A 15,270-nucleotide genomic window follows, 5' to 3' on the forward strand; every position below is an offset into this window, starting at 1 on the left:
TTCACACCCTATCCGTTGTTTATGTTTTTAAAATATATTTGTTATTTTCCCCTTTTTTTCTCTCTCTCGTTTTTCTCCCTCTCACTATAACTCCTTGCCTGCTGTCCACCCACCGGGATTCCCTCCCGCCTTCTCTCTCCCCAGGCTTCTCCTCCCAAGGTCCTCTCCCTCCTCCAGCCTCGTATCCCTTTTGCCAATCAACTTTCCAGCTCTTTGATCCACCCCTCCCCTCCTGTCTTCTCCTGTCATTTTGGATCTTCCCTCTCTCCCTCCTACTTTCAAATCTCTTACTATCTCTTCTTCAGTTTCTCCTGACGAAGGTCTCGGCCCGAAACGTCGACTGTAACTCTTCCTATAGATGCTGCCTGGCCTGCTGCGTTCCACCAGCGTTTTTTTGTGTGTCTTTCTTGTTCCTCCGAATTGTTTTGAGCTGTGAAATTGTTTTTATCAGAAATAACCATGGAGACTGAAATTTTCTGTTGAAATGTTGTCCTTCACCCACTGACGGGCTTTGTAAACTTTTAACAGTGTAGTAAAGTCAAAGGATTTGTGTATGTGAATCACAAACACAACAGCCCGTAAGTTCCGCTGTATCTGTCAGTTCACCAGCGCTTGAATGCCGCCGATCCTTGAATGTGGAGGCGGAGATGCTGGAGAAGACAGCGCCCCACTCGCTACAAGGAGAGCCCGATCACGTGTCCATGTCCGTGATCTGATTGGGTACATTGCCATGACGTTGCTAGCAGTGTGATGTCATTCACTGTCTCTCAGTTTGGAAGGGATTCAGTCGGCCGTCGCAGATACACCAACAGCTTCGCACTGGGAAGCGGCCGTTCACCTGCTCCGTGTGTGCGAAAAGACTCATTCAGTTAACCCACCTTGTGTTGCTCCGGTGAGTTCACAATAAATAGAGGACACATTTCTGTCCGGAGTGAGCAAAGAGTTTTACTCAATTATCCCAGCTGCTGCAACATCAGCAACTTCACATCAGGAAGGAAAATCAGTCCTGGGAAAAGCCTCTGGCTATCCACACAACCAATGCCTCTCATTATCTTATACACCTGCATGAATTTCCTGCATGATTTTCTCCAGACGGAATAAGACGATGGGCTCACTGTGGTTTTCACGTTCTTCGGGGCTCCGGACTAAGGCGGTTAAACTCCTCCTTCCCTGCTCTTTTCAACTTTTGGTGTCATTTTCACTAATTTCAAAGGACTGTGCCTCAGACAGCTGGGTTGTTGCAATGCACTGCTAAAGTCTGACAGCAGACTAACGAGTGAATCTTCGATGGAGCAGAGTCAGAAACTCTGTTACCAGCCTGAGTCAGGACTTTGGGGCTCCAGGAAGAGATGGGAACTAGAGTTTACAAGGAGGAGGAGGAAGAGGAATCAGATCAGCAGGATGCGGCTAAAATGAAAGATCAGAAACATTTGGAAACTGGTTGATCGAAAAAAAGTGTTTAATTTCTGCAAAATACTGGTGGAAATCAACAGATCAGGCAGTCAATGCGGAGAAGAATAAATGGGCAGCGTTCAGGCCGAGCCCCTTCAGCATGCATTGGCTGTGTACTCCTCTGCTTAGTTGCTGCCTGAACTGCAGAGTTCCTCCAGCATTTTATGTGTATATGTCTGCATTTCCAGCAACAGCAGAATCTCTTATGTTTTATATCTGCATTTGTAAGAAAGTTCTACTTTGGCATTAAACACGCGGAAAGTTTGCTGATATTAATTGTATTGTTTTAAGGGAGTGCTTTCTGCGTTAAAAGAGGTGCTGAGTTTTCTACACAAAAAAAACTGGGGTTTGTACTTGGACCGGTGCTTGCAGAAACTTTCAATGGCACCGTGATTAACTTGAAAGCTCAGCGTAACAGCTTTCGCTGTCGCTGAAGCACCGATCGAATGCGCAGGCGTCAGGGTTGCAGATGGTCCCGAATATCACGCATGCGCAGTACACAAAAGGCCTCGGATATCGCTGCTGGTAAGTGTTTCTGCGTGCGGCCGTTTTCACCACCGACTGAGGGGCAATTGCTGTGAATCCGGACACTATGACCCCGCAATCCCGGGACAGTCCTGTTCTCTTCCCTCTCTCAGCCCCACGATCCCTACCCTGACCCCAGGGAGCTTCCGGCTGATGAGGGAATGGGAGCCGATGGATCTCTCAGACAGAGCTGAGCTCCAGCTGTCTAAGTGCAATGATTAGGAATTTGGAGAAAGGGAACAAAATCTTTTACATCACCAGTTGAGAAAATCACCTTTGTTCTACCTCCAATCACAAACAAGAGAAAATCTGCAGATGCTGGAAATGCAAGCAACACCCATAAATTGCCGGAATTCTGCATTAGTACACTTTTCCATAGATGCTGCCTGGCCTGCTGAGTTCCTCCAGCATTTTGTGTGTGTTGCTTGTTTCACCTCATCTTGTTCTGGACCTTTCTACCCGTGAGGACATGTTTTGACCCATTCACTCTGTGAAGATAATGATATCAAACACCTTTGTCCTGGGCAACAAATAGCTTTCACATCACAAATGTGCCAGACTCCAATGAGACAGACTACTGCGCCTCCCTTTATATTCATTGGCATTACCATCAATGAGTTCACCACATTTGGGGGAGGGTTCAGGGGAAATATTTATGTACAATACAGAAACTGGTGTTACCTGTGTGTATTGCGGTGATGCAAAAGTTGCTGGACAATTTGCAACTGGGAAGAAGTGTAGTGATATGTGGAAATCTGACTTTTTGAAGCGTATTTTAGCAAGCAAAGCACATATGGACAATGTGCAAAAGCTCTGGTGAGAAAATCCTTCATTACCCATTACAGGCCTGCTACATAGGTTGTGTGAGAGTGCAGATGAACTCGATCAAACCCGGAGGAGATCAAAGTTCCTATTGACAGTGATTTGCCAGCTGTTAAAATGAATACCTCTCTGTATAAAATTCACTGTGCACGTTGTCACTGGGTGAAAAATGCACAGTACAAGATTTATGTGCACACTGGTTGTTACAAATTACAGGTGACATTGGTGGGAAGGTGGGGAGACCTCCAGTGTCCCTGATGCCTTCACCTACAAGATGTGCATCCAGCTACAGCTTGTAACCCTTCACTCTAAGGAGTTGGAGCTGGAAATGAATGAATTCTGGATCATCCGGGAGTTTGAGGGGCTGGGCGATAGCTATGACATGAAGAGAGGTGATTTTCACCCAAGGTGCAGGACACAGGAAACTGGGTGAGCATCAGGAAGTGGAATGAGTTTTAATAGCCATCGCAGAGTACTCTTGTGGTCATCCCCCACAACAAGAGGTGGACCACTTTAGAAACTGTTGGGGGGATTACCTGGCAGAGGAAAGTCAAAAGGGTGATAGGGGATTTGTTAGTTAGGGAAACAGAACAAGAGTGGCTAATATCTTAGTGGTAAGGCTTGCTAGTGCTAGTGTGGGGGGAGGGGTGATGTGGTTAACAAAAGTTGTAGGGGGAAAGGGAGCCAGAATGACAGAACAGATATTGGAGAGGGTGAATTAAATTGAATTTATTACATACATCCTTCATATACATGAGGAGTAGAAATCTTTATGTTATGTCTCTGTCTCAATGTGCAATGTGTAATTTATAATAAATAGTTTGTACATAGGACAGTCAATATAACAGAGAAATCAATTAATTAGTCTGATGGCCTGGTGGAAGATGATATTCTGGAGCCTGTTGGTCCTTTTGCTGTGGTACCTTTTCCTGAATGTTAAACAGCAGGAACAGTTTGTAGTTGTGTGATTCAGGTCCCCAATATCCTTTGGGCCCTTTTTACGCACCTGTCTCTGTAAACGTCCTGAATACTGGGATGTTCACATCTACAGATGCGCTGGGCTGTCCGCACCACTCTCTGCAGGTTTCTGCGAATAAGGGAAGTACAGTTCCCATACCAGGCAGTGATGCAGCCAGTCAGGATGCTCTCAATTGTGTCCCTGTAGAATGTTCTTGGGATTTGGGGCTCCACCACAAACTTCTTCATCCATCTGAGGTGAAAGAGGTGCTGTTGTGCTCTTTTCACAACACAGCCAGTATGTACAGACCATGTGAGATCCTTGATGATGTTTATGCCAAGGAATTTAAAGCTGTTCACCCTCTCAACCCCAGATCCACTGATGTCAATCGGGGTTAGCCTGTCTCCATTCCTCCTGTTGTCCACAATCAGCTCCTTTGTTTTTGTGATAATCAGGGAGAGTTTGTTTTCTTGACACCAGTCAGATGTTGTTCAGACGTCACATAGAGTAAGCAATCAAATGTTCGAGCATGGTGCAATGAATGTGCAGAGCTGTGTATATCACAATGCATGAAGCATTGTACGAAATCCAGAGGAGCACAGGACAGGGAATTCTGATATTGTAGCCATTATTGGGACTTGGTTGCATGCAACAGTCTGAGGGATTTAGAGGAACAAATTTGTAGAGAGATCGCAGACCATGCCAAGAAACGAAGGTTGAGTCAGTAAGTGATTTTAACTTTACATATATTGACTGGGACTCCCATACTGTCAAAGGACTAGACGGGGTAGAGTTTGTCAAATGTGCCCTTAGTCAGTATGTAGAATTCCTGATGTAGAAGTGTGCAATGAGCTGTTAGGAAATGATCCAGGGCTGGTGACAGAAGTTAGTGATCATAATGCCATGAAATTCAAAGTAAAGATAAAAAAATAAAGGTCTGGACCATGGGTTGAGGTTCTAAATTGCAGAAAGGTCAATCTTGATGGTATCAGAAAGGATCTGACAAGTGTGGTTTGGGACAGGCTGTTTTCTGGCAAAGGAGTACTTGGTAAGTGGGAGGCCTTCAGAAGTGAAATTTTGAGGGTGTAGAGTTTGTATGTGGCTGCCAAAATAAAAGTTGAAAGGTAACTGGTGCAGGGAACTTTGGTTTTCAAGAGATATTGAGGCCCGGGATATTTTGTTCCTCGAAATGCCTCAGACTGTTGGGTGCTACCAAAACTCATTAATCAATATCATAATTCCATGCCCTGAGCCCATCTGACTTTTCTTTAGTCATCTGCTGTAGGTTTCTAAAAGCTTCCCAATAGTTTTTGCTCTATATTTTGCCATCCCTTTGGCTTTTCTGTTGGTTCGGCATCTCATTTCAGCCACGGTTGTGTCCTCCTGCCTTTCCAATGCTTCTTTTGGATGTATCGATCACTCAGCTCCCGAATTGCTCCCAGAAATTCCAGCCATTGCTGCTCCATTGTCACTCCTACCTTTACCCTTCCAAACAAGTTTGGCCAGCTTCTCTGTCATAGAAACATGGAGAAGTTCAGTTTGGAAACAGGCTATTTGGCCCATTTAGTCAATGCCAAAAAAAACATTTAAGTTGTCTAATGCAGCTACCTGCACCGGGACCATTGCCCCCCATACCCCTACCATCCAGACCCCCATCTGAACTTCTTTGAAATGGTGAAGCTGACCTCATATTCACCACTTGAGCTGGCATTTCATTCCACACACTCACAACCATTTCAGCGAAGAGCTTTTCCAAATATTCCCGTTAAATTTTCACCTTCCCCACTTCCCCACATCCCCACAACTTCTGGTTGTCATCCCACCGACCTCACTGGAAAAAGCTGCTTGCATTTACCCTATCTATACCCTCATAATTGTGTATACTTCTAACAAATCCTCAAAGCAATGCATAATTTCCTTGTTTATGTTCAGAGCCTTATTCAGATGTATAAGATGATGAGGGGCATTGTTTGTGTGGATAGACAGAGTTTTATTCCCAGGGCTGAAATGGCTAACACGAGGGGCCATAGTTTTAAGGTACTTGGAGATAGATACCGAGGGGATGTCAGGGGTAAGTGTTTTACACAGAGAGTGGTGGTAGTGTGGAATGCACTGCCGGAATTTGTGCGAGAGGGTTTCAGTAACTGTGGGGCCAGGTCACAGATTGGAGATGACAGAAATGCCCCATTCTTACAGAGATAGGAAGAGCATCAGAGAATTTGATGGTCATTACAGATACCAGCACTGTGCCCAGTTAGATGATCTCTCCTTCCAACTTGGGTTGAACTTCACTGTAACAGCGTGATATCAGATCACACCTTGACAACTCAAGTGATGTCATCTGAAATGTCGTCCTACACCCATTGATGGATTTTGTAAATCTTTTTACAGGTTAAAACTGACAAGGAATTTGTCTACGGGAACGTTGAACACAACACGCTAGTTTTGCTGTCTCTGTCCAGATATTTAAGAAGTGGAGCAAAGGATTCACTCCATCATCCTTCCTGCTCAGACTGTGGGGAGGGATTCACTCGCTCATCTGACCGACTGGCACGCCCGTCATCTTACACGGGTGAGTTCCCACTCATCTGCTCAGACAGTGGGAATGGATTCACTCAGTCATTTCAACTGAAGGTACATCAGCAAGTTCACACTGGGCAAGGCCATTCACCTGTTCTGTGTGTGAGAAGGGATTCAGTCAGTCTTCCCACCTGTGGACGCACCAGTCAGTTCTCACTGGGCAGAGGCTGGTCATCTGCTGAATTTGTGGGGAAGGATTCACTCGGTCATCTGACCTAATGGCTCACAAGCGAGTTCACACCGGGGAGGGACGGTTCACCTGCTCGGACTGTGGGAAGGGATTCACTTGCTCATCTAAACTGAAGGTACATCAGCGAGTTCACACTGGGGAGAGGCCATTCACCTGCTCAGACTGTGGGAAGGGATTCACTTGCTCATCTAAACTGAAGGTACATCAGCGAGTTCACACTGGGGAGCGGCCGTTCACCTGCTCAGACTGTGAGAAGAGATTCACTTGCTCATACCAACTGAAGGTACATCAACGAGTTCACACTGGGGAGAGGCCGTTCACCTGCTCAGACTGTGGGGAGGGATTCACTTTGTCATCTCAGCTACTGAGACACCAGTTAGTTCACACCGGAGAGCTACCATTCACCTGTTCAGACTGTGGGAAAGGATTCACTCGGTTATCTAAACTAAAGGTACATCAGAGAGTTCACACTGGAGAGAGGCCATTCACCTGCTCAGACTGTGGGATGGGATTCACTTGCTCATCTAATCTGAAGATACACCAGTCAGTTCACAGTGGAGAGAGGCCGTTCGCCTGCTCAGACTGTGGGAAGGGATTCACTCGGTCATCTCAACTGAAGATACATCAAAGAGTTCACACTGGAGAGAGACCATTCACATGCTCAGTCTGTGGGAAGGCATTTGCTCGGTCATGTCAACTGAAGGCACATCAGAGAGTTCACACTGGAGAGAGGCCATTTACCTGCTCAGACTGTGGGAAAGGATTCTCTCAGTCATCCACCCTAATATCTCACCAGCGAGTTCACACTGGGGAGCGGCTGTTCACCTGCTCGGACTGTGGGAAAGGATTCACTTCATCATATCAACTGAAGGTGCATCAGCGAATTCACACTGGGGAGAGACCGTTCATCTGCTCAGAGTGTGGGAAAGGATTCAGTCAGTCATCCAACCTACAAGCACACCGGTCAGTTCACACAGGGGAGAGGCCATTCACCTGCTTAGTGTGTGGGAAGAGATTCACTCGGTCATCTAAACTGAAGGCACATCAGAGAGTTCACACTGGGGAGAGGCCATTCACCTGCTCAGACTGTGGGAAGGGATTCATTCAGTCATCCACCCTAATGGCGCACCAGCGAGTTCACACTGGGGAGCGGCCGTTCACCTGCTTGGAATGTGGGAAGGGATTCACTTCATCATCTCAACTGAAGGAACATCAGCGAGTTCACACTGGAGAGAAGCCATTCACCTGCTCAGAGTGTGGGAAAGGATTCACTCAGTCATCCCACCTACAAGCACACCAGTCAGTTCACACTGGGGAGAGGCCGTTCACCTGCTCAGACTGTGGGAAGAGATTTACTTGGTCATCTCAACTGCAGAGACACCAGCAAGTTCACACTGGGTAGAGGCCGTTCCCCTGCTGTGAATGTGGGAAAGGATTCACTCAGTCATCTAACCTTGTGTAACTCTCGCTTCAGCTAGCAGCTTAATATAGGGGGTGATAGCCCCCCCAGCCGAGCCAAACTTAAGAAATCTCGTTTGGGAGGATGCTGCGTGATCTGTCCCCTGTTACCATCAGTACCCTGAAATAACAAACAGACAACAATATGTGATTAAACAATTAAGCTTTATAATTCTTACTTTGACTATATGGTTAGCGAAGAACAAAAAGGGCCCACTCTCTCCATTCGCATCTTCTCATCTCTCGCTGGCAAAAGACCACAAAAATCTCTCTTCCAGACTCACAAGAAAGAACATTTCACTCATTGGATTGCTCCGCACTCCAAAACCCTGTTATCTCTAGTTGTAACCTAAACATTGCTGCTACAGAGAAACCATTACCTCAGCAGTGAAACACTGCACCGAGGCCGTTACATTAGCAGTGAAACCTTACAGCATGTTACACTTGTGACATACTGCTGGGTTCACACTGGGGAGAAAGTTTCAATAAGCTGCATGCTGGATATTTGTCCATCACCATTGCTGAATGCAATTTCGAGACTGACTGTCGGTGCTGAACTCTGTAATTATTGCTGCTGCTCACCACACCCAGTCCTGCACCCTGGTCACTGGGCATGGGAGGAGTTTCTTCTGCTGCATATTCACCTTTAAAGGGACTGCATCTGAGACAAATAAATCAGTTCTATTTTAAACTCTGTGTCAGGGACTTAGTGAATTTATAACTCACCTAGTGTTCAGTAGAGAGTCAGCTCAGGCTGGCTGGACCCTGCCAGTGATTCTGTTCCATGACAGTCCTTTTAAGTCCTCTGCTGTTGTTCATCTCTCGCTCTCCCTGTGGGATGGGTTCCAAACAGTCACCACTCTGTGGGTGAAGAGGTTTCCCTTGAATTTTCTGCAGGCTGAACAAGTCGAGCTGACTGCAGTTCTATCTGAGATATCCTTCGCCTCTCAAATCTCTGGGCTGAGGAAGAATGACATTGGGAGTTAACCTCCTTATTCAGGGCTCATTTCCACATTACATGTCATTTTCTGTGCTTCTAAAGGGTTGTTAGAAAAAACCACTGTCCTCTAAAGTCTGAAATCAGAATGGGAAACCATTGGTTGGGTGTTCAACAGAGCAGGGTCAGAAACCAGCAGCAGGTCTGCACAGGGCAGAGTTTGAGGCTCTGGACGATGTTCAGGGTAAGAACGTATGATGAGGAGAAGGGAATCAGCAGCGGGGCGTGGCAATGAATGACAGAGTAGCAACATTTGGAAGCTGATTGACAGAGAAAATAATTTGGTTATCTGACTAGTGACGCAAACAATGCCTGTGGTGAGGTGCTCCATTGGTCGAGGAACGTGTGTGTTGGGAATGGTTTTATCTATTGAGGGAGTTGTTCCCACTTGTTTATCCTGTAATATTATATCTGAATGGTTATTATGGATTGTCCTGTCTGAAATAATGTATTGATTATCATATAATTTGTAAGATTTTGACTCTAAAACCGGACCAGGCTTGAATTTATGGTGCCTTTATGAAGTGATGGAGGGCATTCATGAGTTTGTATTTTAAAGCAAGATTTAAATATATACTTAGAAGTTTTATCTGACTGTTGTGTGATTTTTTTTTCATGTGTGTTCTTTCCAAGGTAGTGTTAATCTAAATGGGTTTGAGTGTAAATAGTCTTTTCTAAAGTTATTTACCTTTGAAATGGATTGAAATGGGACAAAGATATTTTCACTTTAAAAAAGCTAATGTTGGTATTGATGAAAGTGTTTATTGCCTTCGTTGTATTTGTTAACTATTGAGCTCTGTTTGGCAAGAGTTTTTTTAAGCCTTGAACTAAATTTTGTCAAAGTTTTTCCCTATTTCGCACTACTTTCTATTTTCTTTGCTTGTTGATATTCCAGATACGTGGGTATCAAGAGTCCCGAGGAAGGGTCTTGGCCTGAAATGTTAATTCCCATCCCTAGATGCTGCCTGACATGCTGAGCACCTCCAGCACTTTGTGTGTAGTTCTCTAGATTTCTAGTATCTGCAGGTCCTCTCGTTTCCCAGATACATTTCTTGTAAGAACAAGCCAGTATTGGGGTTGTGTGTGGCTCTGTTTGTAAAATATTAAATAAAATCATTAGAAAGAGGTGGCATAGGGTTGGAAGGTGTAGAATCTGTGGGTAGAATTAAGGAGCAATAAATGTAAAAAAAAATCCCTGATGGGAATTGTATGGAGACCTCCAAACAGTAGTAAGTGTGCGGTCCACTGATTACACAGGGAGGTAGAAAATGTGTGCCAAAAGGGCAATGTTACAATAGTCATGGGGGATTGTCATGCAGGTGATTAGGAAAATTAGGACGGTGTTGATCTCAAGAGGAGGAATTCCTGGAATGCCTACAAGATGCTTTTTTAGAGCAGCTCGAGTTTGAGCCCACTTGGGGCTCAGCTATTCTGGATTGGTTGTTGTAATGAACTGGTATTAATGAGGTCACTTAAGTTCAAAGAACCCTTAGGGGCAAGTGATCTTAATATTAACAAATTCACCCTGACCTTCAAGAAGGAGAAGCTAAAGTCAGATGTGGAATAAAGTGAATTAGAGATGCATGAGAGAAAAATTGGTCAAAATTGATTTAAAAAGAACACGGGCAGGGATGAAAACAAAGCAGCAATGGCTGGAATTTCTGGAAGCAATTCGGAAGGCACAGGATATATACAAACCCCATTTCCAGAAAAGTTGGGGTATTTTCCAAAATGCAATAAAAAACGAAAATCTGTGATATGTTAATTCGCATGAACCTTTATTTAACTGACAAAAGTACCACCGTGAGAGAGTCCAGTTCCATCCCCACAATATCACTCGCCTTACGGAAGAGTTTGTTGATTCTGTTGGTGTCTGCTACCCTCAGCCTGCTGCCCCAGCACACAACAGCAAACATGATAGCACTGGCCACCACTGATACGTAGAACATCCTCAGCATCGTCTGGCAGATGTTAAAGGACCTCAGTCTCCTCAGGAAATAGAGACGGCTCTGACCCTTCTTGTAGACAGCCTCAGTGTTCTTTAACCAGTCCAGTTTATTGTCAATTCATATTCCCAGGTATTTGTAATCCTCCACCATATCCACACTGACCCCCTGGATGGAAACAGGGGTCACCGGTACCTTAGCTCTCCTCAGGTCTACCACCAGCTCCTTAGTCTTTTTCACATTAAGCTGCAGATAATTCTGTTCACACCATGTGACAAAGTTTCCTACCGTAGCCCTGTACTCAGCCTCATCTCCCCTGCTGATGCATCCAAATATGGCAGAGTCATCCGAAAACTTCTGAAGATGACAAGATTCTGTGCAGTAGTTGAAGTCTGAAGTGTAAATGGTGAAGAGAAAGGGAGACAAGACAGTCCCCTGTGGAGCCCCAGTGCTGCTGATCACTCTGTCGGACACACAGTGTTGCAAGCACACATACTGTGGTCTGCCAGTCAGGTAGTCAAGAATCCATGATACCAGGGAAGCATCCACCTGCATCACTGTTAGCTTCTCCCCCAGCAGAGCAGGGCGGATGGTGTTGAACACATTGGAGAAGTCAAAAAAACATGACCCTCACAGTGCTCGCTGGCTTGTCCAGGTGGGCGTAGACACGGTTCAGCAGGTAGACGATGGCATCCTCAACTCCTAGTCGGGGCTGGTAGGCGAACTGGAGGGGATTTAAGTGTGGCCTGACCATAGGCCAGAGCAGCTCCAGAACAAGACTCTCCAGGGTCTTCATGATGTGGGAGGTCAATGCCACCGGTCTGTAGTCATTGAGGCCGCTGGGGCGCAGCGTCTTCGGCACAGGGATGAGGCAGGACGTCTTCCACAGTACAGGAACCCTCCAGAGCCTCAAGCTCAGGCTGAATACATGGCAAAGTATTCCACATAGCTGACGGGCACAGGCTTTGAGCACCCTGGTACTGACACCATCCGGTCCTGCAGCCTTGCTTGGGTTGAGACGTTTCAGCTGTCCTCTCACCTGTTCAGTCGTGAAGCCCACTGTGGTGGTTTTTTGTGGGGGTGGGGTATGGTCATGACAGCAGGGTGGGGGACTGTGAGGAGGGGTAGGAGGGGAGAGTGGAATATGTGTTGGTTGGGAGCCGAGAACAGATGGCTCTTGTGGGGGATGGGCAGGGGTCACAATGTCAAATGTTAAAGAACAGGTTAAGTTCATTGGCCCTGTCCCCACTGCCTTCAGCTCCTCTGTTGTTAGTTTGCCGGAACCCAGTGATGGTCCTCATCCCCCTCCAGACCTCTCTCATGTTGTTCTGCTGGAGTTTCCACTCAAGCTTCCTCCTGTACATGTCTTTAGCCTCCCTGATCCTGGCTTTCAGGTCCCTCTGTATTGCCCTCAGCTCCTCCCTATTTCCACCTCTAAACACCCTCTTTTTAGCGTTCAGGATGTCCTTAATGTCCTTTGTCACCCATGGCTTGTTATTTGAATAACAAAGGATAGTTCTCGTCAGAACATTGCAGATGGATTGCATAGGTGAGCTAGCCAGTAATATTAAAGAGGATACCAAATTTTTCTTCAAGTATTTCTTCTCTTCTTCATGTGCCTTGTGCGTTACACACATGGGCGAACATGGCTCTCCACCTTGAATGATCCCTCGCAGCGTCAGTGATATCTCGCACACTTAGATCTGTTAGTCCTTTCACAGTGTCCATATATTTTCTTCTTTGCCTTCCTCTACCGTGTTTCCCAGGCACATGGACTTGTAATGTGAGGCATTCTATTTCTGATGACATGGCCCAGGAATTCAAATTTCCTCTTATTTAATGTTCTCATGAAATATCTTTTTGTATGGGCACGTTGGAGTACTGACTCATTAGTTACCCTGTATGATATTTTCAGCATTCTTCTAAGAAACCACATTTCTGTTGCTTCTAAGTTTCTTTGGAGTTCTGGTGTAAATGTCCATGTTTCAGAAGCATACTGCAAGATTGACCAGATGTAACATTTTAGTAGCCTAAGTCTTGTCATAGAAATGTGTCTGTTGGTAAAAATAGGTTTCATTTTTTGGAAGTTGGTTTTCGCAATGGCAATTCTTTTTGTCTCTACTTTACTTCTACCATCTTGTGATATAAAACTACCAAGGTAATTAAAGCTGGTCTTTTGTTCAATCTCTTTGTTTCCTATGTACAATTGGCAGTTGGGAGTATCCTGCTGTTTTGATATTACCATACAGTTTGTTTTTATACAGTTGATGGTTAGACCAGAATCTGCACTTCTTTGGACTACTTTGTCTAGGACGATATGTAGGTTTTCTGCAGCACTTGCTATTAAGGTGGTATCGTCTGCATATCTTATATTGTTGATGTTAATTAACACCTCCAATTTTATCCCATCTAGGTCTTCTATTTCTCTGAGAATCATTTCACTATAGGTATTAAATAATTCTGTTGAGGCAACACATCCCTGTCTAACTCCTCATTGAATTTTAGTCCAACTGCTTATATTACCATCAATTTTCACTACCGCTGTTTGATTCCAATATAAATTTTGAAGCAGTTGTTGGTCCCTTCAGGTACATGCAGTGTAAAAGAGAGGCAGAAGTGGATATCGGACCACTGAAAAATGATGCTGGAGAGGTAGTAATGGGGTGGGGGTGCAAGGTGATGGCAGATAAACCGAATAAGTATTGTACATCACTCTTATCTGTGGAAGACATTGGCAGGAATATGGAAGTCCCAGATGCCAGTGGTCAGAAAGTGTAGTTACTTTGCTCGGGAGAAGGTTCTCAGGAAACAGAGATGGCCTGAAGGTAAATAGGTCACCTGGACCAGATGGTGTACACCCCAGAGATCTGAAAGAGGTGGCTGAAGAGATGTGGAGGCATTAGCAATGATTTTTCAAGAATCGTTAAGGAAATTATATCCTAAGAAGTTTTTTCCTTCACTACTCCCCCTCTCCCAGTTTCACCTATCACCTACCACTTCTTCAACCGCTCTTACCCCCACGCTTCTTCCTCTGACGTCTCATCTTTTTTTTCCCAGTCCTGATGAAGGGTCTTGGCCGAAACATTGACTGCTCACTATTTCCCATATATGATGCCTGGCCTCCTTGGTTCCTCCAGTATTTTGTGTATGTGTTGCTTGGATTTCCAGCATCCACGGATCTTCTCCCGTCCTTGATAAAAACAAAAGCGGGGTCATATAATATAGCAAGAAAATTGTGGGAAGTTAGAGGATTGGGAAGGTTTTACATACCCAACAAGAGACAACTTAAAAAAAAACACACAGGAGAGACAAGATGAAAAATTAAGGTATGTGTGCCAATAATATCAAGTATCCAAAGTTTTTCAGATATATAAAGAGTAAGAGAGAGGCAAGAGCTGATATTGAACCTCTGGAAGATGATGCTGGCGAGTTAGTAATAAAGCAAAGAAACAGCGACTGAATGTAATAAGTATTTTCCGTCAATCTTCACTGTGTAAGACACTAGCAGTATAAGACCATAAGACATAGGAGCAGAATTAGGCCATTCAGCCCCATCAAGTCTGCTCTGCCGTTCTATCACGGCTGATCCCGGTTCTCACTCAACCCCATGCACCTGCCTCCTCGGCATATCCTGTAATGCCCTGACTGATCAGCAAACTATTAGCTTCTGCCTTAAATGTACCCACAGACTTGGCCCCATCATCGTATGTGTCAGAGAATTCCACAGATTCACTGCTCTCTGACTGAATGAAATCCTCCTTAACTACTCTAAAAGTTTGCTCCTCCGTTTTGAGGATTTAACACCACCCCCACCCGCATTTACTAAACATAGCTCAGTGCAGGAGTACAGGCCCAAGGCTGGCAAACGCTCCGCGTATCTTAACCCCTTCATTCCTGGAATAATCTTCGTACAGGCCCAAGGCTGGCAAACGCTCCGCGTATCTTAACCCCTTCATTCCTGGAATAATCTTCGTACAGGCCCAAGGCTGGCAAACGCTCCGCGTATCTTAACCCCTTCATTCCTGGAATAATCTTCGTACAGGCCCAAGGCTGGCAAATGCTCCGCATATCTTAATCCCTTCATTCCTGGAATAATCTTCTTGAACATCCTCGGGACTCTCTCCAATGACAACACACCTTTTCTGAGATACGGGTCCCAAATACTCTAAGTTCGGCCTAAGTAGCATCTTATAAAGTGCCAGCATTATCTTCTTGCTCATATATTCTGCTTCAGTTTAAATGCCAGCATTGCATTTGCCGCCATTACCACAGGCTCAACCTGCATTGAACCTTCTGGAACTCCTGCCCAAGGACTCATATTTCCTTCTGTACTTCTGTTGTT

The 15,270-nt window shown here is 45.2% G+C and overlaps 1 long non-coding RNA gene across 1 annotated transcript; it reads right to left on the reverse strand.

Moving 5' to 3' along the window:
* Positions 1-3,543: 3,543 nt before the first annotated feature.
* On the reverse strand, positions 3,544-14,114 carry LOC140207698 (uncharacterized). Its single transcript, XR_011888626.1, has 4 exons — positions 13,944-14,114; positions 8,712-8,945; positions 7,981-8,106; positions 3,544-5,268 (listed from the first exon to the last, which is right to left on the reverse strand). It is a non-coding gene; the product is annotated as an uncharacterized lncRNA (long non-coding RNA).
* Positions 14,115-15,270: the final 1,156 nt, after the last annotated feature.

Source organism: Mobula birostris, chromosome 13 (genome assembly GCF_030028105.1).
Source record: "Mobula birostris isolate sMobBir1 chromosome 13, sMobBir1.hap1, whole genome shotgun sequence".
Classification (NCBI taxonomy): Eukaryota; Metazoa; Chordata; class Chondrichthyes; order Myliobatiformes; family Myliobatidae; genus Mobula; species Mobula birostris.